This window comes from Felis catus, chromosome A1 (genome assembly GCF_018350175.1).
Source record: "Felis catus isolate Fca126 chromosome A1, F.catus_Fca126_mat1.0, whole genome shotgun sequence".
Lineage (NCBI taxonomy): Eukaryota > Metazoa > Chordata > Mammalia > Carnivora > Felidae > Felis > Felis catus.
Window position 1 is genome coordinate 115,978,669 of NC_058368.1, and position 27,892 is coordinate 116,006,560.

Here is a 27,892-nt window from a genome sequence, read left to right on the forward strand (position 1 = left end):
GGAATTCAAAATGTAATTTGAAGGTGGAACCAACAAGGCTTGCTGGAAGATTGGGTGAAGTGAGTACAGAAAATAAAGTGATCGAGGATGACTCAAATTTTGGCTTGAGTAACTGGACAGATCGGGATAGGAAACTTAGCAAGTAACATAATGGGGCTGGAAGAAAAAAGAAAATTCTAGTTTTGACATGGTAACAGTGAGACACCTGTTAGACGTTTAAATGGAAGTTCAAGGACCAGCTGGATAGTTAAGTCTGGACTTGAAACGAGAGGTCAGAGTTAGAGGTCTAAATTTGGGCATCCACATAGAGATGTTATGTAAAGCTATAGAATGGGATAAAAAGATGAAATCAGAAATTTGATTGGGAAGATCTAGAACTACCCTGTCCAATAAAAATATATGTGAGGGACGCCCAGGTGGCTCAGTTGGTTAAGCCTCTGACTCTTGATTTCAGCTCAGGTCATGATCTCATGATTTGTGAGATAGAGCCCCACATGGGGCTCTGTGCTGACAGTGTGGAGACTGCTTGGGATTCTCTCTCTCCCTGTCTCTCTGCCCCTCCCCTGCTTGCACATGCTCTCTCTCTCTCAAAATAATAAATAAACTAAATATATATATGTGAAACACCATGTAATTTTGAATTTTATTTTTTAAATTTCTTTTAATGTTTATTTTTGAGAGAGAGAGAGAGAGAGAGAGAGAGAGAGAGAGAGAGAGAGAATGAATCTGAAGCAGGCTCCAGGCTCTGAGCTGTCAGCCCAGAGCCCAATGCGGGGCTCGAACTCACAAACTATGAGATCATGACCTGAGCCGAAATCGGATGCTCAACAAGCTGAGCCACCCAGGCGCCCCTGTCATTTTAAATTTTCTAATAGCCTTATTTAAAAGGTAAAAAGAAACAGATGAAATGAATTTTAATAACTAAAAATGTCCAAAACAGTATTTCAATATATACTCACAGACGATTTTAATGAGATATTTTGTATTCTTTTTGTTTCCACACTAAGTCTTTGAAATTCAGAGTGCATTTTATCCTTACGGCAAATCTTATTTCACACTAGCTACAGGTGGGCGGCACAAGTCTAGATCTTAGCCTGGCTCGACCCAACATTTAGAGATTGAATAGAAGAGGAGGAGTCAGAAAAGGAGACTGGGGGAATGGTGCCATGGAAGCCAAGAGAAGAAAGTATTTTCAAGAGAGACTGGTCAACTGTGTCCAATGTTTATAAGAGGCTGAGGATGAGAAAGAGTGATAGAATTCGCCAACGTGGAATTCACTCATGACCTTGACTCAAGTTTTTTCAGTGGAGTGATGGTTTCCTGGAGGGAAGCCAGGATGGAGTCAGTGAAAGGTAAGGAAGCAGTGACAGCCAGTATAAACAACATTTTCAAAAAGTTTTGCTGTGCAGACAAGCAGAGAAATGAAGCACCAGTTGGAGGGGGATGTGGATTCAAGGGAATGTTTTTACCAACACAGGAGATGCTAGAGGATGCTTGCACCTGATGGGCATGTTCCAATAAGAAGGAAAGAAATTGTTGTGGGTGAAAGGGCATAACCGAAGAGGGAAATCATTGAGAAGAAAAGAGAAGATGGGCGTCAGAGCACAGAGAGGGGGGGCTGCTCTTTCACAGGAAAAGTGATCGTTCTATTGTAACCGGAATGAATGGGAAAGTAGATACAGTGTCAGAGCAGAGATACAGATTAGCTTATAGATTTGGGTGCCAGAAACCTTCATTTTAACATAAAGCAAAACACAACAACACCGCCAACAAAAGATACATATTTGAGAAATGCAAGCCAGCGAGACAAAGGTAGCATGCCTGTGGAAGGGGAAAGATGGAAACCAGTACTCGTCTTTCTTTCTCTGTTTAAAAATATCAATCTGATTAATAAAGAGAAGACTATGCTTTTTCAGGGTCTGGGATGTTGGTGTCTACCCTGCAAGGTACGCCTTTCTCTGGATCGAGTTACCTATGAAACCCATATAGTAATCACAAGGTTGCTTGTTGATCAGTCCCAGGGCAATAAATAACCTTGAGGTCATTTCATGGAGCTGTAAAAAACCCTGATGAGCTATCTCTGATACATATAACAGGGTACACATGTCTGTCACATTCAGAGTCTCTCTCCCCTGAACAATGTTGGAAACAGTAATAAAATCTCACAACCCAATCTGTGGGACAATCTACCTGAAGCCTTTTTAATCCTACATCTCTTTGAAAGTCCAGGCTTCTTCCATGCCTTTACAATTTGAACGATCACCACGGGTGAAATATATCAAGCAGGATACCAACCAGGAAATAATATTCTACTTGAAATAGTTGACTTCAAATAATTTACTAAAGAGGCTATTTACAAGGCTGTGGGCAGATTTAAAAGAAACAACAGGTAGGTAGAGGCACCCAGGACTGCCAGGAGTTTGTTAAAACCTTCCCTTCCTTAGACATTCAGGGGCAAGGTGAGGAAGGGGTTACAGGGTCTCAGTGAGACTGGAGCAGTGTCGGAGGTGTTGTCAGCAGCTACTACAAGACCATGGCACCATGGGTGCCTGGGTGGCTTGGTCGATTAAGCTTCTGACTTCAGCTCAGGTCATGATCTTGAGGTTTTGAGTTCTAGTCCTGCGTCGGGCTCTGTGCTGACAGCTCAGAGCCTAGAGCCTGCTTTGGAGTCTGTGTCTTCCTCTTTCTCTGCCCCTCCCTCTCTCTCTTTCTCTCTCTCTCTCTCAAAAATAAACTAACGTTAAAAAAAAAAAAAAAAAAAAAAGAACATGGCACCAAAGTAAGGGGGAAAGGAGGGAGAAGAAATCCCCAATCGCTTCACTTCTTCCTACCCCCATGACAAGCTTCTGCTGAACCCACTGGAAGCCAGAGGTGATATCCAAGAGAGGATGGTGCTCCAGGGTTCAGAACAGGGCTGGGCAGGGTGGAGAGTGAATCTGGGTTTGGGGGGAGGGGGCACACAATGGATAATTAGCACAGGAAGATGAGATATCCTTACATGAAACAATTAAAGAGACAACTAAATAGGAATATCTGTGGAGCACTTCATATGGGATAGAGGTGAGGGGAGGAGAGGAGGGAAAGCTAAACAAAACTAGAATTCACAATCGGGCTATAGTAACTCTTAGGGGTTTTCACTGATCTTTCTAACTAGAACAGAGATTTGGAGGAGTAGGGGTTCACTATTTTGTGCTTTGTTTTAGTAAAGAAAAGGTGTAGGTGCACCTGGGTGGCTCAGTCGGTTAAGCGTCTGACTTGGGCTCAGGTCATGATCTCACGGTCCGTGGGTTCGAGCCCCACGTCGGGCTCTGTGTTGACAGCTCGGAGCCTGGAGCCTGCTTCAGATTCTGTGTCTCCCTCTCTCTGCCCCTCCCCTGCTTGTGCTCTGTCTCTCTCGCTCTCAAAAATAAATTAACAAAAAATTAAAAAAAATAAAAGAGAAGGTGTTATTTCTCCTTTATTACGTACCAGGAAAAAAAATCCTAAAAGTAAAAATATTTGTTTGACTTCTTAGAAAAGGAATCCTGTGCCGATTTTCATATCCTATTATCCTGGGTTCTACCACCCCCCACCTCCTTCCACCTGCACCACTGGAAAGAGGCCTAAACCTCCAGGAGACACTGGCTTACTGAGGCTTAAATTTAGACAAAAGCTTGATGTAGACATTTGAGGTCACTAAGCTTCTGTCACCATATGGACACAATCAAACAGAAAGCAATACAGCATTGTGGTTAAGAAGATAGGCTCTGAAGTCAGATTGCTTGGATTTAAATGCTTGCTCTACTATTTACTAGCTGTATGACCTTGGTAAGTGACTCCTCCTTTCCTCCGTGCCATCTGTAAATGGGGATAATAATAGTACTTATTCCGCAGGGTCATCTTATGAGGATTATATAAGACATTTCCTGTAAAGTACTTTGGATATTGTCTGGCACATAGTGAATGCTGAAGAAGAGTCTTATTATTAATAAAGCCAATTTTCTGATTCCAAAGTATTCTGTAGCCAACTCTAATTCTCGTTAATAACCTGGCCTTGGTCTCCTGTCCACATCTTTAGATCCTTCTCCAGAAACCTCTCTCTCTCTCTCTCTCTCTCTCTCTCTCTCTCTCTCTCTCTCTCTCTCTCTCTCTCCTCTCTCTCTCTCTCTCATTCTCTCTCTCTCTCTCTCTCTCACACACACACACACACACACACACACACACACACACACACACACACATAGTAGATAGTGGAGGCCTCATTTATACCAAAGGTAAATTCATTCATGTAGTAATTTATTTTCTGAACATCCATTATGTCCCAAATACTGGACTAGGTGTCAAGCATAACATAAAAGTGAGAAAAAACAAACTTAGCCCTTGCCCTTAGGAACTTGTGATCCAATGAGGGAGAGAGACATTAATTAAATTACTACAAAACAAACAAACAAAAAACCCTAGGCTAGGGCAATGTCCTCCAGTGAATTATGACACTGCAGCCCAGTTTTACCAGATTCTAGAAGAAAGGAGGTGATCGGAATTTTATGAACTACGAGCGAGACACCAGGCTGTACTGTCCAATATGGTAGCCACTACCCATATGTGGCTATGTAAAAATTGTGTGTAAGCAATTAAAACTAGGTAAAATTTGGGGCGCCTGGGTGGCTCAGTCGGTTAAGCATCTGACTTCAGCTGCAGGTGGCCTCAAATATGAAAGAAATTCCTGTGGCTCAGAAAGGGGATTTTGCAGGCAAAGGTAGGGAACGTGCAGGGTGCCTAGGTGGCTCAGTCAGTTGAGCCTCTGACTTTGGCTTACTTTGGCTCAGGTTGTGATCTCCTGATGGGGGGTGGGAGGGGGGAGAAGGGTGGGGGTGGGGAGGGGTTGTGAGTTTGAGCTCTGCATTGGGCTCACTGCTGTCAGCTTGTCAATGCAGAGCCTACTTTAGATCCTCTGCTCCTCTCTCTCTCTGCCCCTCCCCCTCTCTCTCTCTCTCTCTCTCTCTCTCTCTCTCAAAAAATAAATAAAACATTTTTTAAAAAGTAGGAAAAGTGTTGGGGCGCCTGGGTGGCTCAGTCGGTTAAGCGTCCGACTTCAGCTCAGGTCACGATCTCGCGGTCCGTGAGTTCGAGCCCCGCGTCGGGCTCTGGGCTGATGGCTCGGAGCCTGGAGCCTGTTTCAGATTCTGTGTCTCCCTCTCTCTCTGCCCCTCCCCCGTTCATGCTCTGTCTCTCTCTGTCCCAAAAATAAATAAACGTTGAAAAAATTTTTAAAAAAGTAGGAAAAGTGATATAAAATACAGAAACTATTGAAGAGATAAAGCTTTCCAACTTGGAACCCTGATTTCCAGTAGACATAAGGGTACGGTGTAATAAAATGTTTATAGTATCGCATGGAATGTCTCTGCTACCAACCACTTCCTCACCAAAATGGTATTTTTTTCAGTGGAAATTTATGTTCAGCTTCAGGTATTTTTTAGTTTGTAATTTTGTGATATAAGTCCTGGGGAAAACAAAACGCCTAAAAAAATTATTTTTTTTAATTTTTTTTTATTTTTGGGACAGAGAGAGACAGAGCATGAACGGGGGAGGGGCAGAGAGAGAGGGAGACACAGAATCGGAAGCAGGCTCCAGGCTCCGAGCTGTCAGCCCAGAGCCTGACGCGGGGCTCGAACTCACGGACCGCGAGATCATGACCTCGCTGAAGTCGGACGCTTAACCGACTGCGCCACCCAGGCGCCCCCAAAAAAAATTTTTTTAATTTAGTTATTTTTGAGGGAGAGACACAGAGTGAGAGCAGGAGAGGGGCAGAGAGGGAAACACAGAATCCAAAGCAGGCTCCAGGCTCTGAGCTGTCAGCACAGAGCCCAATGTGGGGCTCCAACTCAGAACCTCAAGATCATGACCTGAGTCGAAGTCGGATGCTCAACTGACTGAGCCACCCAGGCGCCCCAGAACGCCTTTTAAAATGAATTATAATGCTTACATTTCAGTTGCTTATTAAAATGAAAAACTATAGGGGACAAGTGGCTCTTCCCAGAAGCTACATTTTTTTTTTCGTATTTATGAACATATCTTTTTCATGAACATACAACTTTTTCAGCTTTCCTTCTCACCGTTCTCTCAGGCACACAAAGGTTTGAGTATAATTGACTGTGTTTCTATCCATGGACTCAGAGGCAAGAGCTCTCCATTTCCCCTGTGTACAATCATTCTTTCAATGCTCCCCTTTTTTTTGTATATGAAAAGTCACAAAAAAAATGCTGTAACTAGTTGGGGGGAAATGGGACTTTAAAACTTTGCATTAGGGATAAATCTGCCATGTGCACAGAAAACTAAGAGGAATCTTGGTCACAGGTGGCAGGGTTTTTTTTTTTTTTTAACGTTTTATTTATTTTTGAGACAGGGAGAGACAGAGCATGAACAGGGGAGGGTCAGAGAGAGGGAGACACAGAATCTGAAACAGGCTCCAGGCTCTGAGCTGTCAGCACAGAGCCCGACGCGGGGCTCGAGCTCATGGACCGCAAGATCATGACCTGAGCCGAAGTCGGCCGCCGAACCAACTGAGCCATCCAGGCGCCCCTCAGGTGGCAGTTTTTTACCTGGAAAAAGAGATGCAAATCACCAAAGGAGTAATGAAGTTTTGTTTACATCCTGGATCTACAAAAAATCACAGTTGTTGTTGCTATTGTTGAGAATTCTTATCAGATGGTTTTAAATGGCAAGACAAAACATGGATATCATTCTTCCCAGGTATAGATTTTATGGGTAGGTTTTAAATGGTGGCCCCCAAAGCTGAAACTACCCCAATATTGAATCCCTTTCCAAACAGCCAAGCAGTTAGACAGGTAAGAAGTCCTTCTCCCTTGAGACCACCATGCTGTGAGGAAGCCCAAGCAACTGTGTGGCAAGGCCCAAGCCAAGGAAGAGCAGGGCCCCTGACTGACAGCCCCAGCTAGCACCCAGGACCAACTGCTGGCCATGAGAGTGAGGCCATTGGGACATTCTGCCTTCCCCAGAACCTCAGCCAACACCACAGGAAGCAGAAGAACCACCCAGTCAATTCACAGAATGGTGAGAAATAATAAATTGTGGTTTTAAGCCCCTAAGTTTGGAAGTAGCTTGTTAAAAGGCAAGAAATACTGAAACAGTATCTTAGACAAGACTATCTAGAGGCTATGTAGCTTACCTTCTTTATGCACTTTGTAGGTAACATTTTATTTCGATGACCTCAACTGTGTTGTGGTAGGAGAAAAAATGACAGGCATTCCCCCTTCTTCCCACTACCGAATATACCAACCTTTCCATACCTGGACTCACTCTCTCCCTTTCCTCTCTCACACTGGAACAACTGTTTACCTGTTCCTATCAAAAGCCAACACTGCCAGTGTGTTCCAGATCCCCTCCTTCCTTGCCTTTTGAAGGACTTCGCTTAACTATGTTTTCCTTCTGCTACATCATCAATTTTTCCCTTTTACCTCATTGCCATTTGCCTACTGATAATGGGAATAATAATACCATCTATTTTTTTAAAAAGCTTCTTTGGCTCTGTATTCCCTTCCCCCAACGTCCACTCTTCTTGTTTCCATTCATAACAAAACTTCATGAATCAGTTGTCTGTGGGACTTATTTCCGCTTTTCATTCCCACAACCCACTCCCACAGGGGTTCTATCCACACCGTTTCACTTAAGGTCTCCTCTCTGGCTCTTCCTCCTCTGATCAAACTCAAATTGGTATTCCTCAGGCATCAGTACAGAGGATGAATTAACTCTAGAAACACATCACAAAGGAAGAGATGAGGAGGAGGGTTTTTCTGAAGGATAGATGGGAACTCACCGGGAGGACAAAGAGAAAAATTTATCAGGCAAGGACCACCACAAAGTGCCATTCCTAAAGGGGTGGCTGTCCCTGGATAAATCACACTGTGTGTCCTCCTCCCCCAAAGTTTTTACGGGTAATGTCACCTTTGAAGAAATAGCAACAAAAGCCTTGGACAAAAAGTAGAAACAAAACAAAAAAATTAAGTTAGATTTGCAGAAAAGGAACAAGCACTCCAGGCAGTCTTGGTGATGGGTGGTGTGTATGTATTTGAGCTTTTATATCCTAATATCTGTATGCATATTTTCATCTATCACAAATTAGCCGACATTGAGGTTATGATACAGCTAACTAAAAAAATTACCTACAAACAACTTTTATAGAGTGCACTCTCGCATAAAGAAAAGTGTAATAAATAAACTTTCCCATTTCTTTTTGAACAACATAGGGCTCAAATTTTAAAAACGTTGGAAACTATGTCCTCTGAGGCACCTGGGTGGCTTAGTCAGTTGGGTATCTGACTCTTGATTTTGGCTCAGGTCATGATCCCAGGATCATGGGATCAAGCCCCACATCAGGCTCGGTGCTGAATGTGCAACCTGCTTAAGATTCTCTTCCTCCCTCTCCCTCTACCCCCTACACTGCTCGTTCTCTCTCTCTCTTTCTCAAATAATAATTAAAAAAAAAAACTATGTCTTCCACTTTCTAAATGTCTGTGTTCTCTGTGAAACCATGTTAATTAACAAGCAGCCTTTCTATGAAGACTAATATATACACACATACATACAAATTGTTTGGAGCCTAGGCAAACAAAAAGAAAGAAAATTAAATCTACTACCACTTTTCTCTGGTCTAAGTTGGAATATCTGAATCAACTAATAAGCATACCATTGTTTATCTGGTTCTGTAAGATACACTTAAATGTTCAAGAATATGTAAACATAATTACCATGTATAGTCAAGTAAAAATCAGAAAATTTTACTTAGCAAGTATATGTGCACTTATGGGAAATATGACGATTGTTAATTTAATCAACAGTTTGACCTCAAGAAATTCACAGTGTAAACTGAGGAGAGAATACTCACACATTTATGAAACAGAAATAAGACTTGAAAGTGTAAATGAAGTCCTGAGCTATGCCATAAAAACTGTATGCACTCTCCGTGTTCTGAGGACAAAAGCAATGTTAATGGGCATGACCTCCAGAATGCCCATGTCCTTGTTACCACTTTCTATCTCTTTTTAAAAATGTTTCCTCCTGTGTTAAAAAAAAAAGAGAAAGTTTATTAGGGAAAATTTGGAAAATAGAGGAAAGAGAGAAAATAAAAACAAAATCAATTATTCATATCCCAAAGAATTAGCTCCTAAGTGTTCTTTTTTAAATACGAGAGCCATTTGGAAAAAAAAAAAAAAAACCAGTAAAATTAGACACATTCTTGATACCATGAAAAAGAATACGCTCTAAGTGAATGAGAGCTTTAATTGTGAATAAATAAATAAATAAATAAATACCATACACGTTCTGGAAGAAAATTTGGGTGAATTTCTCTTTACCCTCTTTGTAGGGGCAGGCTTTGTAACTATAATTTGAAACCTAGAGGCAAGAAAAACGAAAGATTGATAAATTTAACCACATAAAAATAAAAATGCTTTGTGTGACAAAACACCATAAGCAAAATCAAAAGACAAATGACAAAATGGGATATAATGTTCACAATATGTATCACAGATAAAGGGTTAATGTTTTAAGTTTACTTCTTAAAAACCGCCTTAAAATGGAGAAAAGTTTACCAAAAATCCCATAGAAAAATAAGCATGAGGCATGAACAGACAATTCACAAAGAAACACACAAAGATGGGTTTGTTTTTTTTTAATTTTTTTTTCAACGTTTATTTATTTTTGGGACAGAGAGAGACAGAGCATGAACGGGGAAGGGGCAGAGAGAGAGGGAGACACAGAATCGGAAACAGGCTCCAGGCTCTGAGCCATCAGCCCAGAGCCCGATGCGGGGCTCGAACTCACGGACCGCGAGATCGTGACCTGGCTGAAGTCGGACGCTTAACCGACTGCGCCACCCAGGCGCCCCCAAAGATGGGTTTTAAACATACAAAATGATGTTCAACTTCGTTCATAACAAGAGAAATGTAAATTATTATTTAAAAAAATTTTTTTAATGTTTACTTATTTTTTGAGAGACAGAGAGAGCGCGAGCATGGGGCAGGGGCAGAGAGAGAGGGAGTCACAGAATCCAAAGCAGGCTCCAGGCTATGAGCTGTCAGCACAGAGCCCGATGCGGGGCTCAAACTCATGAACCTCGAGATCATGACCTGAGCTGAAGTTGGATGCTTAACTGACTGAGCCACCCAGGCGCCCCAAGAGAAATGTAAATTATTAAAGTGTATTGAGGTATCATTGCTCACACACTAGATTGGCAAAAAAATCAAAAGCCTAACAAGACATTCTGTTGGTAAGGATGTAGGAAAACATGCTCTCATAGATTACTGGAGGGAATGTAGCAAAACTATGTACAAATTTTCCATTCAACACAGCAATCCCACTTTAGAAATTGATCCTGAAATACAACTCCAATAATATAAAACTATCCACGAACAAGAACATAAAAATGCGAGTGAACATTGCAGCATTATTTGTAATTTCAAAATATTGGAAAGGATCTAAATATCTAAATGAGGGAGGTTATTTCAAAGCAATAGTACATCCATACCTTGGAGTACTATGCAACTATAAAAAAGAATGAGGATGATCTCTGTGAACTGTATGGAATGATTTCCAGGACATAGTAAATGAAAAAAGCAACGTGCAAAAGAGCATATTTAATATGTTACCTTTTGTATAAGAATAAATGGAAAATAAGAAAATATGATTATCATTACAAAAAAGAAAAACTAGAAACCAATGAAGTGTGTTTCCCACAAGGAGTAAGTGTTGAGGAGAATGAATGGAAGGAACACAGCTGGGAGCCTGAGTGTAACTTTTTGTGTAGTTTTGACTTTTGAAAGCATGTTAATATCTTACATATTCAAAAATCAATTAAATCAATAAGAAAGGAAAACAAAACTAAAACCAAAGCCAAAACGAATGTAATTTATTTCAAATGACTATTATGACCACACTGAATGGGAAAAAAATATAACAGAATGAAGTAATTCAAGGAACTTATGAACATAATATATCCTCAGATACCTCTAAGAGGTATCTTGCTTACAACAGAATGCTAAGAGGGGCACCTGGGTGGCTCAGTTGGTTAAGTGTCCAACTTCGGCTCAGGTCATGATCTCGCAGTTCATGGGTTCGAACCCTGCATTGGGCTCTGTGCTGACAGCTCAGAGCGTGGAGCCTGCTTTGGATTCTGTGTCTCCCTCTCTCTCTGCCCCTCACTCACTCACACTCTCTCAAAAATAAATAAACTTAAAAAAAAAAAAAAGAACAGAATGCTAAGAACCCAGAGCCAAGTATTCAATAAGCAGTGTTTAAAGCCCACAATACCTTTTTTTTTTTTAAGTTGGCTCCATACCCAACATGGGATTTGAACTCATGACCCAGAGATCAAGAGTCGCATGCTCTACAGACTGAGCCAGCCAGGCACCCCAAAGCCTGGGATACTAGTAAAGGCCCATGAAAGTGTTCTAATTTTTATTTCTTTAAAAAGAAATCCGAAGAAAAATAAATGTAATAACAATAAATCCAGCTTGGATCATATTCATCTTTACACAAACACGGTCATAAAATATAATTTAAACAAATTTTTATGGAGTAAGGGGCCCACGACAGCAAAGAGCACAGGCCCCACGAAAATCCTAACGCAGCCCTGTGGCAACAACTGGTATTTGTGGACAGGATGCAAATTGGAAAAGTATCATTTTGCAACCTTCAGGGTAAAGACGGGATAAAGCAAGAACCATCACTAAGTGCTAAATCTAAGGGAAAGTTTTGGTGAAAATGAAGAATAGGATATTTACATGGTCTTAAACTAGCTCACCCCTTTCCCCCACTTCTTAGTCGTTGTAAGAAAGAAAAAGAAAGGATAATTATACAGTGGGGACACCAAGCACCTCCTTGACTGGGTGATCAAAATTAGCATCACCTACGAGAGACAGATGAGCACCATGTCCCTCCAGATGCAGTTCCCTGAGACGGTCACAGCATCATCTAGGCAGCAGTCCTGCTAAAAGGGTATAAACCCAATAAGATTATGAGGAAACATCAGACAAATAGGAAACGAAAAGTGTTCTATTTTCTAAAAAAGATGGGGGTGCGGAGAAATTATACCCTCCAAAAATGTCAATGTCAGAAAAGGCAACAGCTGAGAAAGCTTCCAGGTTTAGGAGACATGACAACTAAATGCTCTGCCTGAACCTAAAATTGCACCTGTACTAGAAGGGGAAAAACCTATAAGGGACATCATTAGATCAACTAAAATATTTGGAATATGGGCAGTAAATTAGATAAAAGTATTATACCTATGTGAATTTACGAAAGTAACAAGTATACAGCAAAGCCCTATTCTGCAGAAATCAATAATAAAGTATTTAGGGGTAAAAAACTATAATGTATGTAACTTACCTCAAATGATTCAGAAAAAAAAAAGTGTGTGTGTGTGTGTGTGTGTGTGTGTGTGTGTGTGTGTGTTTGTGTGTGGTGAGAGAAACAGAACAAACGATAAAGCAAATGAAGTAAAAGATAACAATAGGTGAATCTTTGTAAAGGGTATACAAGTGTTCCTTGTACTCTATATTTGCTATATTCCTTAAGTTTGAAGTTATTTCCAAGTAAGTTTTTAAAACTTAAAAAATACAAGAACATGCTAGAGTGTCACATATTGATTAGAACTAATACTGTACAAACAACATTGGCTGGATTTTTTCACTATAAATAGTTTCTCATATTATTAATAATCTCTGAATCTCATTTTAAATGTCTGTGAACATTCTATCAAATTGCACTCTAGAGTTTGTGGGGCATTTCCTTATTGTTAAATGTTTAGATTATTTTAAATTTTTCCTCATTAAACAATGTTTACAGTGCTTAAGCTTAAGAGTTGTAAAATCCTATTACGTATATTTGAAATCTCAACTCCACTATTTACTGGCTGTGTAGGCTTGAGTCAGTTACTTCTCTTTCTATGCCCCGATTTCCTCAAGCAGGCATAATCATATTCAGGGTTGTTGTTCGGGGAGCCTGGGTGGCTCAGTTGGTTGAGCATCTGACTCTTGGTTTTGGCTCAGGTCATGATCTCACCATTTGTGATTTTGAGCCTCATGTTGGGCTCTGTGCTGACAGTGTAGAGCCTTCTTGGGATTCTCTCTCTCTCTCTTTCTCTCTCTCTGTCCCTTCCCCACTGGCTCACACTCGTCTGTGCACGCATGCTCTCTCTGTCTCAAAATAAATAAATCAATTAAAACTTAATAAATGATAAAAAATAAAAATAAAATAAAATGAGACCTTCATGTAAAGGACTTAAAATTATCCCTAGCACATAGTAATAATTCAACAAATATTAGTTATTTGTATAATTTTTTTGCATTAAGCTTTTTATTTTGGGGGGGATTTAACTTTTGCAACATTAACCGTTTAATATAAAGCCAATGTTAAATTTTGGAATATGGAAAAGAATTCATGATGCAGACAGAGGAATGGTGGTATTCTGAACAATGACACCAATGCTTTTCTGATATTTGCTTTCTGTAATTTAAAAACAGTGTACAGTTCATCTAATAAAAAGACATCTCTTGCTATCCTAAGGGATACCACAAGGTGGCAGCATAACCAATTAATTGGCAATATTAATGTAAATAGGTGATTTTCAAACTAAAATTTGCAAAGTCCCAGAATAGAAAGAGGGCTGTTCTTTGAAAAAAAAGCATGGTCACAGCTGACACATTACATCTATGGCTGGTGAATCAGCTGAGGTACATCTGTCCCAATACCTCATTAGGTTGGCCAGACATCCCTGAACTTACTCATCATTCCTCCGACTCCATTTCCATCCAGCCTAAAAACCTTTTCCTCCTTCAGACCTTCCCCTGTCAGTAAATGACAGTACAACACTACCATTCACCTAACTGCTGATGGCAGAAACTTAAAGCCATTCTATTGTAGCATGGAGGTTTTGGTTGTTGATCTCTACTTCTGTTATATTACGGTAAAAAAAAAAAAGTTGTCTGTATGATATCAATTCTTTTGTTATTTCTTGAGACTGGCTTTGTAGTAAAATTTTATAAGTTTTCTATGTGTACTTAAGAAGAACAAGTACTTACCCTCTTTTAGGTGAATGACTCTGGCTATATCCGTTAAATCAAGCTTGTTAATTGTGTTGTTCATATCTCCTATATCCTTATTAATATTTTGTCTGTTTGTTTCCGTAGGAAATGTGGTTAAAAAATAATCTCCCAATGTAGTTAAAGATTTGTTAATTTCTTGCATTTCTGTCAATGACACTGTTGCTTTATATCTATTGAAAGTAGATTATAAGTTACATATAAGTTCAGAATTGCCATATCTCCTTGTTAAATTATTTCTTTATTTTCCTTATCATTATTCCTTTTATTTTTTTAAATCTTTACTCTTAACAATCCTTTTCACCTTAAAGGGTATTTGGTCTGGCTTTAATATTACTCTACTAACATCTTGTCGGGTAATATTTATCCATCACGTATTTTCCCATTCATTTGCTTTCAACCTTTCTATGCCTTTATGTTTTAGCTATGTCTATGGTCAACAGTATATAGCTACATTTTGAAAATTATTATCTAGTGTGAGCAGTTCTGATTTTTAACTGGCAAGTTTAATCTATTTATATATTGAAATTACTGGCATGTTTGGACTTATTGCAACAATTCTGATACATTTTTTTTTTTTTACAATACTATTTCTTTGATTCTTCCCCCCCTTCCATCCCTTTTATTGGATTGATCTGGTTTTAATTTGTTCTTTTTCTTTGCTTCTTTGTTTTACAGTCTTCAGAGTATGTTTTTATCCTTTTTGTAATTATTCTTACATTTTTAACATGTATATTAGAAAGTCTAAAGTTAATTTATCTACTCTCTTCCTGAACAATCAAGAGCATTAGGAAGCTTTATCTCCAATCATCCTCCCTCTCACTGTTGTTCATTGTTGTTATCTAGTACCTTCTCAAGTTAGACTCTAATATCACTGTTAATCTTGTTTACAATCAATGCTTATTTAGAGATGCTCTCATGTTTAGCGATTTTCTTGCTTCAAATGACTTTTTTGCATTACATCATTCCCTTGATTACAATCCTTCAGTAGCTTCATGTTCAAAAGAATAATATCCAAGTCCTCTGCCATAGCCTACAGTACCCAGCATGATCTGGCCCCTCCCTGCTTCTCAAGTCTTCCCCCATGCCAGTCTTCCCCATTGCTCACTGTCCTCCAGCCACAACCATCTTCTGGCCCTGGGAAGTGGCTATAAATGAACACCAATTTCTTCCCCACCTCAAATCCTAGGCACATTCTTTTCCTTCAGTTCAGTGTGGTGTTCTTTCTATTCTTCCTATGACTCGCTCTCTCTCCTTCTTAGCTTAAGTGTAATGATCTTAAATGATCTTCTCAAAGACGTTTTCTTTTGCCACCTAGAGAGATTAGGTCCCCTCCGTCCCATAATTCTATAAAAGCACTCTGTTTATTCCTCTGTGTACTTATCACAAATCATAATTACATACTTGAATATGTGTTTCCTTGTTTGCCTGCCTCTTTGTCCAGATTGGGCTCTAGAAGAACATCACTGGGAATGAAAAGCCAGTGAGAATGAGAAACATTTTAAAAGAAGGAATTACACATTTTTATATCAAATTAGATAAGAAAGCAAATAGAAGGGAAACTTAAATGCATTTCTAAGGTTCTCCTTTGAAAGTCTGTAAGAGTAGGAATACAACTTCCAGAAACAGAAAAATTGGGAAAAGAATTCCATTTGAATGAAATTAAGAAAGGGGAAAAACTACTCCTGCTTAGAAATGTTAAGGCTAAAGTAACAGTAGGACATCAAGGTGAAAATGTCACAGGAACAGTCAGCATTATGCTGGCGGAACATAGGTTAGTGGTCAGGACCGGTGATGCAGTTTGGGGAATAACTTATACATTTTTCATCTCTTATCAATTTAATATTCAGTTTCTCATTGAGCCATTCCAAACTGTCTGCTTTGTCCCCATTCACTCAACAAATATTCTTCCTGGCTCTGTGCTAAATGCAAGGTTACAATAGCTAAGTAGTTAACTACAACGGATGCTATTCGTGCCCTCATGAGACTTACAGCATTAGGGGTGAGAAAGACCATTCGATAAGCCTTTGCAATAGAATATGATCCACTCTGCCGGAGGGATTAGTTAAGAGTGGTATTAGGAGCACAGAGCAGGACAAATTAACCTAGCCTGTAGAGTCAGGGAAAAATTTCCAGGGGGAAGTTGCACCTTTCTGAAACCCCAAGGAGAATAAGGAGTTCTTCAGGAAACAAGGTAGGAAGGAAAATCCCTCCCTAGAAGAAACATGTATGCAAAATTTTAAAGGAAGAAAAAAACATACATGCTCAAGTATTCCTACTCTCTCAAGGAAATAGTCTCTATCCAGCCCTTTAAAAAAATTTAGGTTGGTTGAGGTATAATTTATAGTTAGTAAAATTCACCTTTTAATGTGTAAAGCTCTATGAATTTTGACGAACTTACAGAGTCACGTAACCATTGCAACAAACAAAATATATAGTATTTCTATCACCCTACAAAGTTCCCTCACACCTCCTTTTACCCCTCTTACCCTCGGCCCCCTGGCAACTGCTGATTCGATTTCTGTCCCTATATTTTTCCCTTTTCCAAATGTCACATAAATGGAATCATATAGTATGTTGTCTTTCTAATCTGGCTCCTTTCACAGAACTTAATACTTTCCAGTGATTTATGTTGTTGCTTGTATCAGCAGTTTTTTTTTTTCTTTTTATTGCTGAACAGTATTCCATTGTATAGATGTACCATGATTTGTTTCCAGTCTTTGGAAAATATGGACAAAGCTGCTATAAATATTAGCCTCAAGGTTTTCCTGTGGTATCAGTCTTCGCTTCTCTTGGGTAAATATGTTTAACTTTATAGGAAATTGCCAGACTGTTCCCCCAAACAGTCTGTATCATGTTGCATTCCCACTACCAATGTATGAGTTCCAATGTCCTGCATCCTCGTCAGCATTTGACATTATCAGCTGTTATCAGTACTCTGGTACGAATTTAGGCTATTCTAGTGGTATCTCACTGTTACTTTGATTTGCATTTTCGGGGTGCCTGGGTGGCTCAGTCAGTTAAGCAACTGGCTCTTGATTTCAGCTCAAGTTGTGAACTCACAGCTTGTGAGTTTTAGCCCCGCGTGGGGCTCTGCGCTGACAGCATGGAGCCTGCTTGGGTATCTCTGTCTTCTCTTTCTCTCTCTGCCCTTCCCCACCACCCCCCCCCCCCGCCCTCCCCCCCAGCTCTCTCTCTTTGTCTCTGTCTCTCTCTCAAAAACAAATGAACATTAAAAATTTTTTTTTTGCATTTTCCTAATGACTAATAACGTCAAGCATCTTTTCATGTACTTCATGTACATCTGTCTATCTTCTTTTGTAAAGGGGCTGTTCAAATATTTTGCCTATTTTTTCTTTCTTGGATTGTTTGTGTTCTTATTATTGCATTTAGAGAATCCTTTATCAGATACGTGGGGTATTTTTTTTTAAGATTTTATTTTTTAAGTAATCTCTACACCCAATGTAGGACTTGAACTCACAACCTGGAGATCAAGAGTCACATGCTCTACTGACTTAGCCAGCCAGGCACCACTCAGATAAGTGTTTTGCAGTGGTTCTTCCCAGTGGGTAGCTTGTCTTTTCTTCTTCTCAGACTGTCTTACAAAGAGCAGCATTTGGGGTTTTTTTTTGCAAAGTCTAATTTATTACATTTTTCCTCTTCTACCCAGCCTTTTAAACTATTCCTTCTCATCCCTTTCCAACACGGTCTTCCTTCACTGCCTTCAGTCATGCAGAAGACTCCCACTTTTTTTTACAAAAAATCTGCACTTGCACTTTTGGACCTTTCTGCATTGTTACTGTCTGTTTTCTCTTTATTTCTCTGATAGATATTTAGAATGACTGTTCTCTGGAAGCCCCCATTTCTTTACTACTTCATCATTCCTTAAATCCCTGAAATTTTGCTTCCATTCACACCACACTACCAAAACTAACCTCTGGATGTCACCAAAAAACCTCTTACGTGTCAATCCCAAGACTATTTCCTAGACCCTAATTCTCCTCTACTGCCTTTTGACATAATCCTTTCCTTCCAAAAATTACTTTTCAACCTCTTTCAATGTTCCCAAAAAGATGATTGAAGGCTGTGTAGTTTTCCTTTAGGGATGAATTCAGTTGTTATTTAATGTCATGTCATTTAATGTCTCGTATTTATAAGAGTTTATTTAATGAATAAAATCAACTTTTTTATTGTTCTGAATTCAGACTGAAGCAATAAATATGAAATGGGTGTTAAATTAGTCACCGGTAACTAATTCCCTTACATGAGTTGAATATTCCCATTTGTTTTTTCAATGACTTCCTTGTCTTTTCTTTTTAATTAATTAATTAATTTTTTAAAAATTCACATCCAAGTTAGCATATAGTGCAACAATGATTTCAGGATTAGATGCCTTAATGCCCCTTACCCCTTTAGCCCATTCCCCCCCCCACCCCCACAACTCCTCCCGTAACCCTCTGTTTGTTCTCCATATTTAAGAGTCTCTTGTGTTTTGTCCCCTTCCCTGTTTTTATATTGTTTTTGCTTCCCTTCCCTTACGTTCATCTGTTTTGTCTCTTAAATTCCTCATATGTGGGGCGCCTGGGTGGCTCAGTCGGTTAAGCGTCCGACTTTGGCTCAGGTCATGATCTCACGGTCCGTGAGTTCGAGCCTCGCATCTGGCTCTGTGCTGACAGCTCAGAGCCTGGAGCCTGTTACAGGTTCTGTGTCTCCCTCTCTCTCTGCCCCTCTCCTGTTCATGCTCTGTCTCTCTCTGGCTCAAAAATAAATAAACGTTAAAAAAAAAATTCCTCGTATGAGTGAAGTCATATGACAGCTGTCTTTCTCTGATTGACTAATTTCGCTTAGCATAATACCCTCTAGTTCCATCCACATAGTTGCAAATGGCAAGATTTCATTCTTTTTGATTGCCGAGTCATACTCCATTGTATAGATATACCACATCTTATTTATCCATTCATCTGTCGATGGACATTTGGTCTCTTTCCATACTTTGGCTGTTGTTGATAGTGCTGCTATAAACATTGGGGCGCATGTGCCCCTTCGAAACAGCACACCTGTATCCCTTGGATAAATACCTAGTAGTGCAGTTGCTGGGTAGGATAGTAGGGAACATCCATACTGTTTTCCAGAGCGGCTGCACCAGGTTGCATTCCCACCAGCAGTGCAAAAGAGATCCTCTGTCTCCGCATCCTCGCCAACATCTGTTGTTGCCTGAGTTGTTAATGTTAGCCATCCTGACAGGTGTGAGGTAGTATCTCATCGTGGTTTTGATTTGTATTTACCTGATGATGAGTGATGTTGAGCATTTTTTCATGTGTCTGTCAGCCATCTGGATGTCTTCTTTGGAGAAGTGTCTATTCATTCCTTGTCTTTTTAAAAAATCTATATTCCCAGTGACATAAATTTCAACCCACCTTTGATAGTGATTCTTTATTATAAATTTGAACTACTACAGCCCAAATGAGTGAAGTTTTACTCTAGCTTTCTCATTATAGTATGTTCATATACATGATATCATGTATTAGGAAGAAATACAATCCAGGAGCAATCTGCTGGGATTGTAGAAACTACAATCTGGGTAGAGAAACTAAAACACAATAAAATCATGGCGAGCACAGCAAAGAAATTCTAGTTTTGATTTTGCCTCATTGGAACCAGAAATAGCAACAAGTTCATTCTTGGGTATCCTGCTAATTGTCAACCGTATCCTTTCACTTGCCTGGTCTTTCTTTTTTCCCTTTTTTATTTCCTTGAATTAGCATAATGACCAGAGAGTGTGACTAAATCAAATCACCCCATTTCTCTCAACTATAGGTCAAAGTAATTGTTTTTGGTGTCCCATCCAGCATTTCTGCAAGCTTCCTTTCCACCTGCTAGAAAGTCTGCTTTCTGATGGACGGCTCCTACTTCTTTCTTCTTGGACACAGCAAAACAGAGCAATGGCTAAAATTTTCCTGAAATTCATTAGTGCCACATAAGCCAGTCTAGGGAAATCAGTGTCCTGAAGTCTTCAATGTCTCTGTCGTGAGAATATCAGTGCCTTCTGAGCACATTGGGAAGCAGCATGATATAGGAAAAAGAGCTTTGGAGTTAGGAAGACCCTCAATTCAGATCAATTCTGACTGCCACTTACTAGCACTTACTAGCATTTTGACCAGTCAATAAATCCTCTGAGCATGTTTCCTCATCTGTGAAAGAGAGCTGATAACATCTACTTTAACAGGAAGCATGAGGAAAGAATCTCATACTTAGGAAGTACCCAATACATTTTGGTCCCTTTCTTCCCCCTTGTGCACAATAATTCTTTTTTTTAATGGTTATTTATTTATTTCAGAGAAAGAGAGCACATGCAGTGGGCTAGAGGCAGAGAGAGACAGAGAGAGGGAGACACAGAATATGAAGCAGGCTCCAGGCTCCGAGCTGTCAGCACAGAGCCTGACCTGGGGCTCAAACCCATGAGCCATGAGATTTTTTTTTTTTAAGGTTTATTTATTTTTGAGACAGAGAGAGACAGAGCATGAGTGGGGGAGGATCAGAGAGAGAGGGAGACACAGAATCCAAAACAGGCTCCAGGCTCTGAGCAGTCAGCACAGAGCCCGATGCCGGCTCGAACTCACGGACCGCGAGATCATGACCTGAGCCGAAGTCGGCCGCTTAACCGACTGAGCCACCCAGGCGCCCCTGAACCGTGAGATCTTGAGCTGAGCCAAAGGCAGACACTTAACCGACGGAGCCATCCGGGCACCCCCACAATAATTCTTTTAATCAAGAATGAGTCTTTAAAATGTCTCCCTTTCTTGATGCGCTGGTGCAAAGCTAATCCTTTGACACTCTCCATAAGAGGCACTGACATGATGGTGAGGTAAGGGGATATACTGTCTCCTGAATATGTTTGTGTTTTCACAGAGACTCTGAGAAAAGGAACTTTTGATGCAGCAAGGGCAGCGCTAGTGGTACTTTTTGTAACATGCCCTAGGAAATCTCAAAGTTCTGTGAAGCATCTCAAGAAGTTTCTGAAAGCATAGTAACAGGAGACTTACTAGTTTCCTCCTGCTCTGTGACCTTAGAGACCGCACCTTAACAATAGGTACCTTGGCCGACAACATTCAATTGTACTATTTTGCATGGGAAGAGCATAAGGGCTCTGTAAAAATCATACAGCACCTACAAGTCTGTAAAGAAAGTTCAAGTCACTTTATATACCTTTTTTTTTAAGAGTATTTATTTTGGGAGAGAATGAGAGAGAGCAGGGGAGGGGCAGAGAGGGGGAAGAGAGAGAATCCCAAGTAGGTTCTGTGCTGGCAACAGAGAGCCAGACTCAGGGATCAATCCCATGAACCACTAGATCATGACCTGAGCTGAAACTAAGAGTCGGACACTCAACCGACTGAGCCACCCAGGCGCCCCTATATCTTTCTTTAATCCTGAAATATTGTACATATACTATGTGAAATAAAGTAACTTTATTTTGAAACTTATTTTTGTCCAGGCGCCTGGGTGGCTCAATCAGTTAAGCATCCAACTTCCGTTAAGGTCATGATCTCGTGGTTCTCGAGTTCCAGCCCTGTGTCAGGCTCTGTGCTGACAGCTCAGAGTCTGGAGCCTGCTTCAGATTCTGTCTCTGTCTGTCTCTGCCCCTCCCCCACTCGTGCTCTCTCTCTCTCTCTCTCTCTCTCTCTCTCTCTCTCTCTCTCTCTCAGAAATAAACATTTTAAAAAACTGTATAAAAAAAGAAACATTTTTGTCAAATTAAGAGTACACATGGGGTGCCTGGGTGGCTCAGTTGGTTGGGCGTTGACTTCGGCTCAGGTCATGATTTGTGAGTTGGAGCCCCACATCAAGCCCCACATTGGGCAGTCAGTGCAGAGCCTACTTCTTCAGATCCTCTGTCCCCTTCTCCCTCTGCCTCCCACCTGCTCACACTCTCTCTGTCTCAAAAAAAAAAAAAAAACAAAACAAAACAAAAAAAGAACCAAAAAAAAGAGTACACATAATCTTTGACTATTATACTTCTATAAATCTGTCCTAGAATATAGATAGATGAGAGATAGATATGCTTGTTGCAGTTTATTTGTACTAATAAAGCCTAGAGACCACTGGTTCATTATTATAGCCTAGTCATATGATGAAACATTATCAACTCACTAAATAATAAACAATTAATAATGAAGTAGCAACTGCATTCCCAGAACCTTATTAAATGCTGAAGGGGAATAAAAAGAAGTATAAAGCATGTCTTATCCAGCAGGAGCATATGACCTGGTTGGGAAGGGTCAAAGATGCACCTATCTCTGGCTTTAAATTTTGTGTCTTCCATGTGACTCAACTCTTTGATTTGTGTTCTTGAAAAATAATCTTCTGGGGCCACCTGGCTGGCTCAGTTTGCAGAGCACATGATTCTTGATCTCAGGATTATGAGTTCCAGTCCTGTGTTGGGTGTGGAGACTACTTTTTTAAAAATAAATAATAAATTTAAAAAACAAAAGAATCTTCTGGACTAGGGGTCATCAAACTACAGCTGATGGGCCATAACCCAACTCTTTGCCTATTTTTTTTCCTTGTCCATTTTTGTAAATAAAATTTTACTGGAATTCAGTCATGCCCATTCATTTGCCAATTGTCTATGGCTACTTTCCTGATACAGAGTTGAGTACTTGCAACAGAGACCATATGGCCCACAGAGCTAAAAATATGGACTAACTCTCCCTTTACAGAAAAAGTTTGTCAACTCCTGTTGTAGGCCTTAAAAACAACAAAATAAAAAGCTTAAAATGGTTGGGAATTAAACTAGATGGTTTAAAAGTATGTCCATAAATTCTTTTATATACTTTCCCTTAAAAGGTGAAGCTTAAGTCTCCTCTCTTTGAGTGGGGACCAAAACTTGGTGACTTCCTTCTAACAAATAGAGTATGGCATAAATAAGAGTGTGGGGCTTCTGAGATCATATCATAAAAGATGTTACAGCCTTCTCTTTGCTCTCGTTCAGATAACTCGCTGAGGGGAAGCCGGTTGCTATGTTGTGAGTATATCCAAGCAGTCCCACGGAGGGGTCCATGTGGCAAGGAACTGAAACTTGGTGCCAACAGCTAGCAAGGAAATAATGCCTTCTACTAACAGTATGTGAGGGAACCATGTTAGAAGCGATCCCTCAGCTCAGGTCAAGCCTTCAATTAACGGGACCCCTAGGTGATGTTTTGACGGCAACTTCATGAGAGACCCTGAGTCAGAATGACCCAGTTAGCCATTCCTGAATTCTTGACCCACAAAAACTATGAAACAATACATACGTTGTTTTGAGCTACTAAATTTGGGGGTAATTCGTGATTCAGCGATAGATAACTAATACAAAGCTGAACGCTTTAGATCCTCTAGAGCAACGGGTCTGTAAAAAATTTTTTAAAGGGCCAGACAGTGAATGTTTTAGGTTTGTGGGTCATTTGATTCATTGCAATGACCCAACTCTGCCATTGTAGCAGGAAAAGCAGCCACACACGACACGTAAGCAAATGAGCATGGCCGTGGTCCAATAAAACATCATTTACAAAAACAGGTAACAGGCCTATAGGCCACAGTCTGCCAACATCTGGCCTAGACAAACCAATTTTAATGATATCAAGCCATGATTAGAAAGAAGTGATAGAGGGGCCTGGATGGCTCAGTCAGTCAAGCATCTGACTCTTGATTTTGGCTCAGGTCATGATCTCACAGTTCGTGGGGTCAAGCCCGGAATAGGGCTCTGCGCTGACAGTGCAGAGGCTGTTTGGGATTCTCTCTCCCTCTCTCTCTGCCCCTCCCCTGCTCACACTCATGCCCTCACTCTCTCTCAAATAAATAAATCAACATTTAAAAAAAAAGAAGGAAGGAAGGAAGGAAGGAAGGAAGGAAGGAAGGAAGGAAGGAAGGAAGGAAGGAAGAAAGGAGTGATAGGTGATAGAAGCCGGGGGAGTTTTCAGCTTCAAGCTGCAAAGCCAGCTACCAGGGAAACCCATGATTAGGAAAGGCAATGTGCATGATGTCACGATTCTCTTTTTATCTTTCCCTGCTAGTTTTTGCCAAGAGGTTAGAGAAATAAAGTAATTGCAAGGGTGATGGGACTTTTCTTCTAAGAAATCTTAGGCTGAGCACTGACCAGAAAAGAGAATGAGAGAACAGAGAAGAGGAAAAAAGTGCTTTTCTCAGTTTTGCCAACCTCCTAAAACCTCTGAGCACCAGTGCCACAGCTGGTGTTTTAAACACGCAAAGCAAGCTTATTAAGGGTGAGAGGAGGATGATTTCCCATTAACACCTGGAAATAAGAACAAGGGCATCTGACTGGCTCAGTCAGAAGAGTATGCAGCTCTTGATCTCGGGGTTGTGAGTTCAAGCCCCATGTTAGGTGTAGAGATTGAATAAATAAATAAATAAATAAATAAATAAATAAATAAATAAATAAATAAATAAATAAAAACTTAAAAAAAAGAAGAAGAAGAAGAAGGACCTGGTAACTGTTAGTGGAAATTAAAAAGGGATCCAAACTTTACTGAAGTCTATTTCTTAACATTATGCTGTAAGTATGTCATATTTTCTTTGCGGTCCTTAGAAGTTAGGAATGGTTGGGGCACCTGGGTTGCACAGTTGGTTGAGCTACTGATTCTCGATCTTAGCTTAGGTCATGGTCTCACAGTTCATGAGTTTAAGCCCTGCATCAGGCTCTGTGCTGAGGGTGCAGGGTCTGGTTGGGATTCTCTCTCCTTCTCTCCCTGCCCCTCCCCTGCTTATTCTCTCTCTCTCTCAAAAAAAAAAAATATATATATATATAAATAAACAGATAAAAAAGAAGTTAGGAATGGTTCTGATCTGTAAATTCACCAAACACATCATTATAAAAGAAAAACAAACCTCATACCTACCTGGAATCACATGCTAACCATATGTCTGTTAGAAGTCATTATTTTTAGGGGCGCCTGGGTGGCGCAGTCGGTTAAGCGTCCGACTTCAGCCAGGTCACGATCTTGCGGTCCGTGAGTTCGAGCCCCGCGTCGGGCTCTGGGCTGATGGCTCAGAGCCTGGAGCCTGTTTCCGATTCTGTGTCTCCCTCTCTCTCTGACCCTCCCCCACTCATGCTCTGTCTCTCTCTGTCCCAAAAATAAATAAACGTTGAAAAAAAAAAAAAAAGAAGTCATTATTTTTAGTAGCAACTCCTCAAACTGCAGGCTGACCATGCGGCCATCCAACCCCGGACCTATTGTAATCATAGCTAATATTTACTGAACACCTAATAAATACCAGGTGCTGGGGTAAGCGCATTACATGCATTATTTCATAATCCTCCTAACAACCCTGTGCAGTCAATATAATTATAATCCCCGTTTTATGGATGAGAAAAAAAATGATGCTCAGTGACTTATCCAAGGCCACTCAGCTACTAACTGGCAGAGCTAGAACTTGAACCTAGGCAGTTTACTTCTGGGGCCCATGGTCCTAACTAGCTCCCTCCACCAGCACTGAAGAGAAAAGGTTAAGTGCAACATTGTGTGGTAGCTATGACCTCACATTTTCTTTCAAAGAAGGACAATTTAGTTGAATGAGGAGAATTCACATGCATTAAGCAATTGGAAAACACGCTTACAAAACACAATAGCAACAATCATTCATTACCACACGGTAGAATAGCATCTAAGGAGGTGGGGCGAGGGGGAGGTCCTAATCAACATGTAAGGGAAAAACTCAAGTAGACAGACTACTCCAAGATTCCTGAAACTTGCTCCTAAAGTACAGTTCTATAGACATGGCTTTATAAGGACACAACAGATTCACGTCTCCCTGGGATGTATCCTGAGTCAGAGGAATAGCTGAGAGTGCCCTTCAAAATTTAAATCCTCTCTCCTCTCTTCTGTTACATAGAGTTGAATGTACTTAATTTTAAAATACTTATGACGTTACCCCAGTGTAACACAAACCTGGAACAGAACATAAATGCTAAGATGACCCAACGTAAAGAACATTAGTAAATTCTTTTTTATAAACACAGCACAGGAGTTCAGTACCTCGGGGGCACTTCAGCATGTCTCTGTCATGGCATATTCACAATGTCCATTTTTCCTCAGCCACCTTAGCCTACCCTGTGCATGGACACGAATCAGGCCGTCACAAGCAGAGGAACTTACTCTCTCTTCTAGCTGTCTAAAATCAGTACAGGAATTGAGGGGCTTTTGGAGACAACAGGTGACAGAACTAGGCTGGGATCAAGAAACTTAGGAACCACTGCCTGGAAAAGAAAGGTAAAGCCACGAGAGGACAGGAAAGGACAATTAAGAATGTTCTGCTAGAGAACTGAATTCAGAGAAAGAAGGCAAAAAGTATAGGATGAGAAAAGCTCTCCGCAAAAACCAGTACCCCCGGGGCACCTGGGTGGTTCAGTCGGTTGAGTGTCTGACTCTTGATTTTGGCTCAGGTCATGATCCCAGGATCATAGGATTGATCCCCGCGTCTGACTCTGCACTGGTCTCCCTCTCTCTCTGCTCCTCCCCGGGCTCAGTCTCTCCCTCTTTCAAGAATAAACTTTTTAAGAGATTATAAAAAACAAGACAGTACCTCCTGCATATGTCTAGTTCCCGTATTAAGCCAAGTTCAGAAGGGAGCCTGTTCACAAACAGAATCATTGTAAGGCTGAAAAAGAAAATAGAAGAGGTTGAAACAGAGCCAGAGCGAGGGTAAGCTGAGTGACACACTCCCCTTGGACACCAAATTTAAGAGGTAACCCCCAAAACTCAGCAATCAAATAAATGATAGTTTAATGCAATAGTTTAAAAAGCAAATTGGCAAACTAAAGCTGGCCACCAGCTTTGCAAATAAAGTTTTACTGGAAGCAGGGTCAGGTTCAGGGTGAAGTGACTGAAGCGGGGTAGAATTCTACAAGGCAGAATTCTGTCTTGACTTAAAATGTTGACGTTTTATTCATCGTGGACTTTTTTTTTTTCTTTACTAATTGTCAAGTTTTAAAAAACATTCACTTAAAACATTTATTTTTGGCTCCCCTTAATTTTTAAAAAAATGTTTATTGTTGAGAGAGGGAGAGCACACATGCACAAGTGAGCGTGACAAAGGAGGGGCAGAGAGAGGGAGAAAGGGAATCCCAAGCCAATAGCGCAGAGCCAGACATGGGGCTCGAACCGACGAACCATGAGATCCTAACCTGAACCAAAATCAAGAGTCGGACACTTAACTGACTAAGCCTCCCAGGCCCTCTAAGTTCCCCTCAGATTTTGCGCTTCACTCACCACACCCTAGTCCTGCCTGGGTTGCAGAAGAGAGAGAGGAGCCGGAAGAGAGAGTGGTTTAAGAGTTCATGCAGGGATTTGAGGTCAAGACCTAAAGCAGAAAAGTGGGAGACTCCATTTTATCCTGCTGTGTGCGTTCTGTGCCCTGGGCGCCCTCATGCCAGTGAAGGCTGGTCTTTCATTGAGCTCCTTCCCTTGACTTGGCAGCTGCACTCACTTTTATATGCAGGTTCTGGAATGCTGGGAGCTGTATGGCAGCCAACATCTCTACTCTCCCTTCTCAAACATGACGTTCTCTGTAATTCAGTTACAGACACCTCTTTCCTTAGCCTTCTCACCCAGGGAGCCTGATCAAGGAATCTAAGAACTAAGCCTCATTTGCCTTCTCTGGGTATGCAAGTGAATTTGCATATATCTTGTGTCCATTTGCATTCCTCTCACATGGGGCATTTAGAATAAAAACAACATTCATGAATCAAAATGAAGCTTGTTCCATTCTTTCTCTGTCAAAGTATGGCGTAAGTAAAAGGATAC

At 40.6% G+C, this 27,892-nt stretch overlaps 1 long non-coding RNA gene across 1 annotated transcript in view; it reads right to left on the reverse strand.

The window, feature by feature from the left end:
* Positions 1-6,521: 6,521 nt before the first annotated feature.
* The window catches only part of LOC109500856, a 41,519-nt gene continuing 20,148 nt past the window's right edge, over positions 6,522-27,892 (reverse strand). The window contains exons 2-5 of the long non-coding RNA XR_002158667.3: positions 9,309-9,390; positions 8,882-9,054; positions 7,814-7,965; positions 6,522-6,578 (exon numbers count right to left, since the gene is read on the reverse strand). This is a non-coding gene — a long non-coding RNA (uncharacterized LOC109500856). The remainder of the gene's footprint in view (positions 6,579-7,813; positions 7,966-8,881; positions 9,055-9,308; positions 9,391-27,892) is intronic.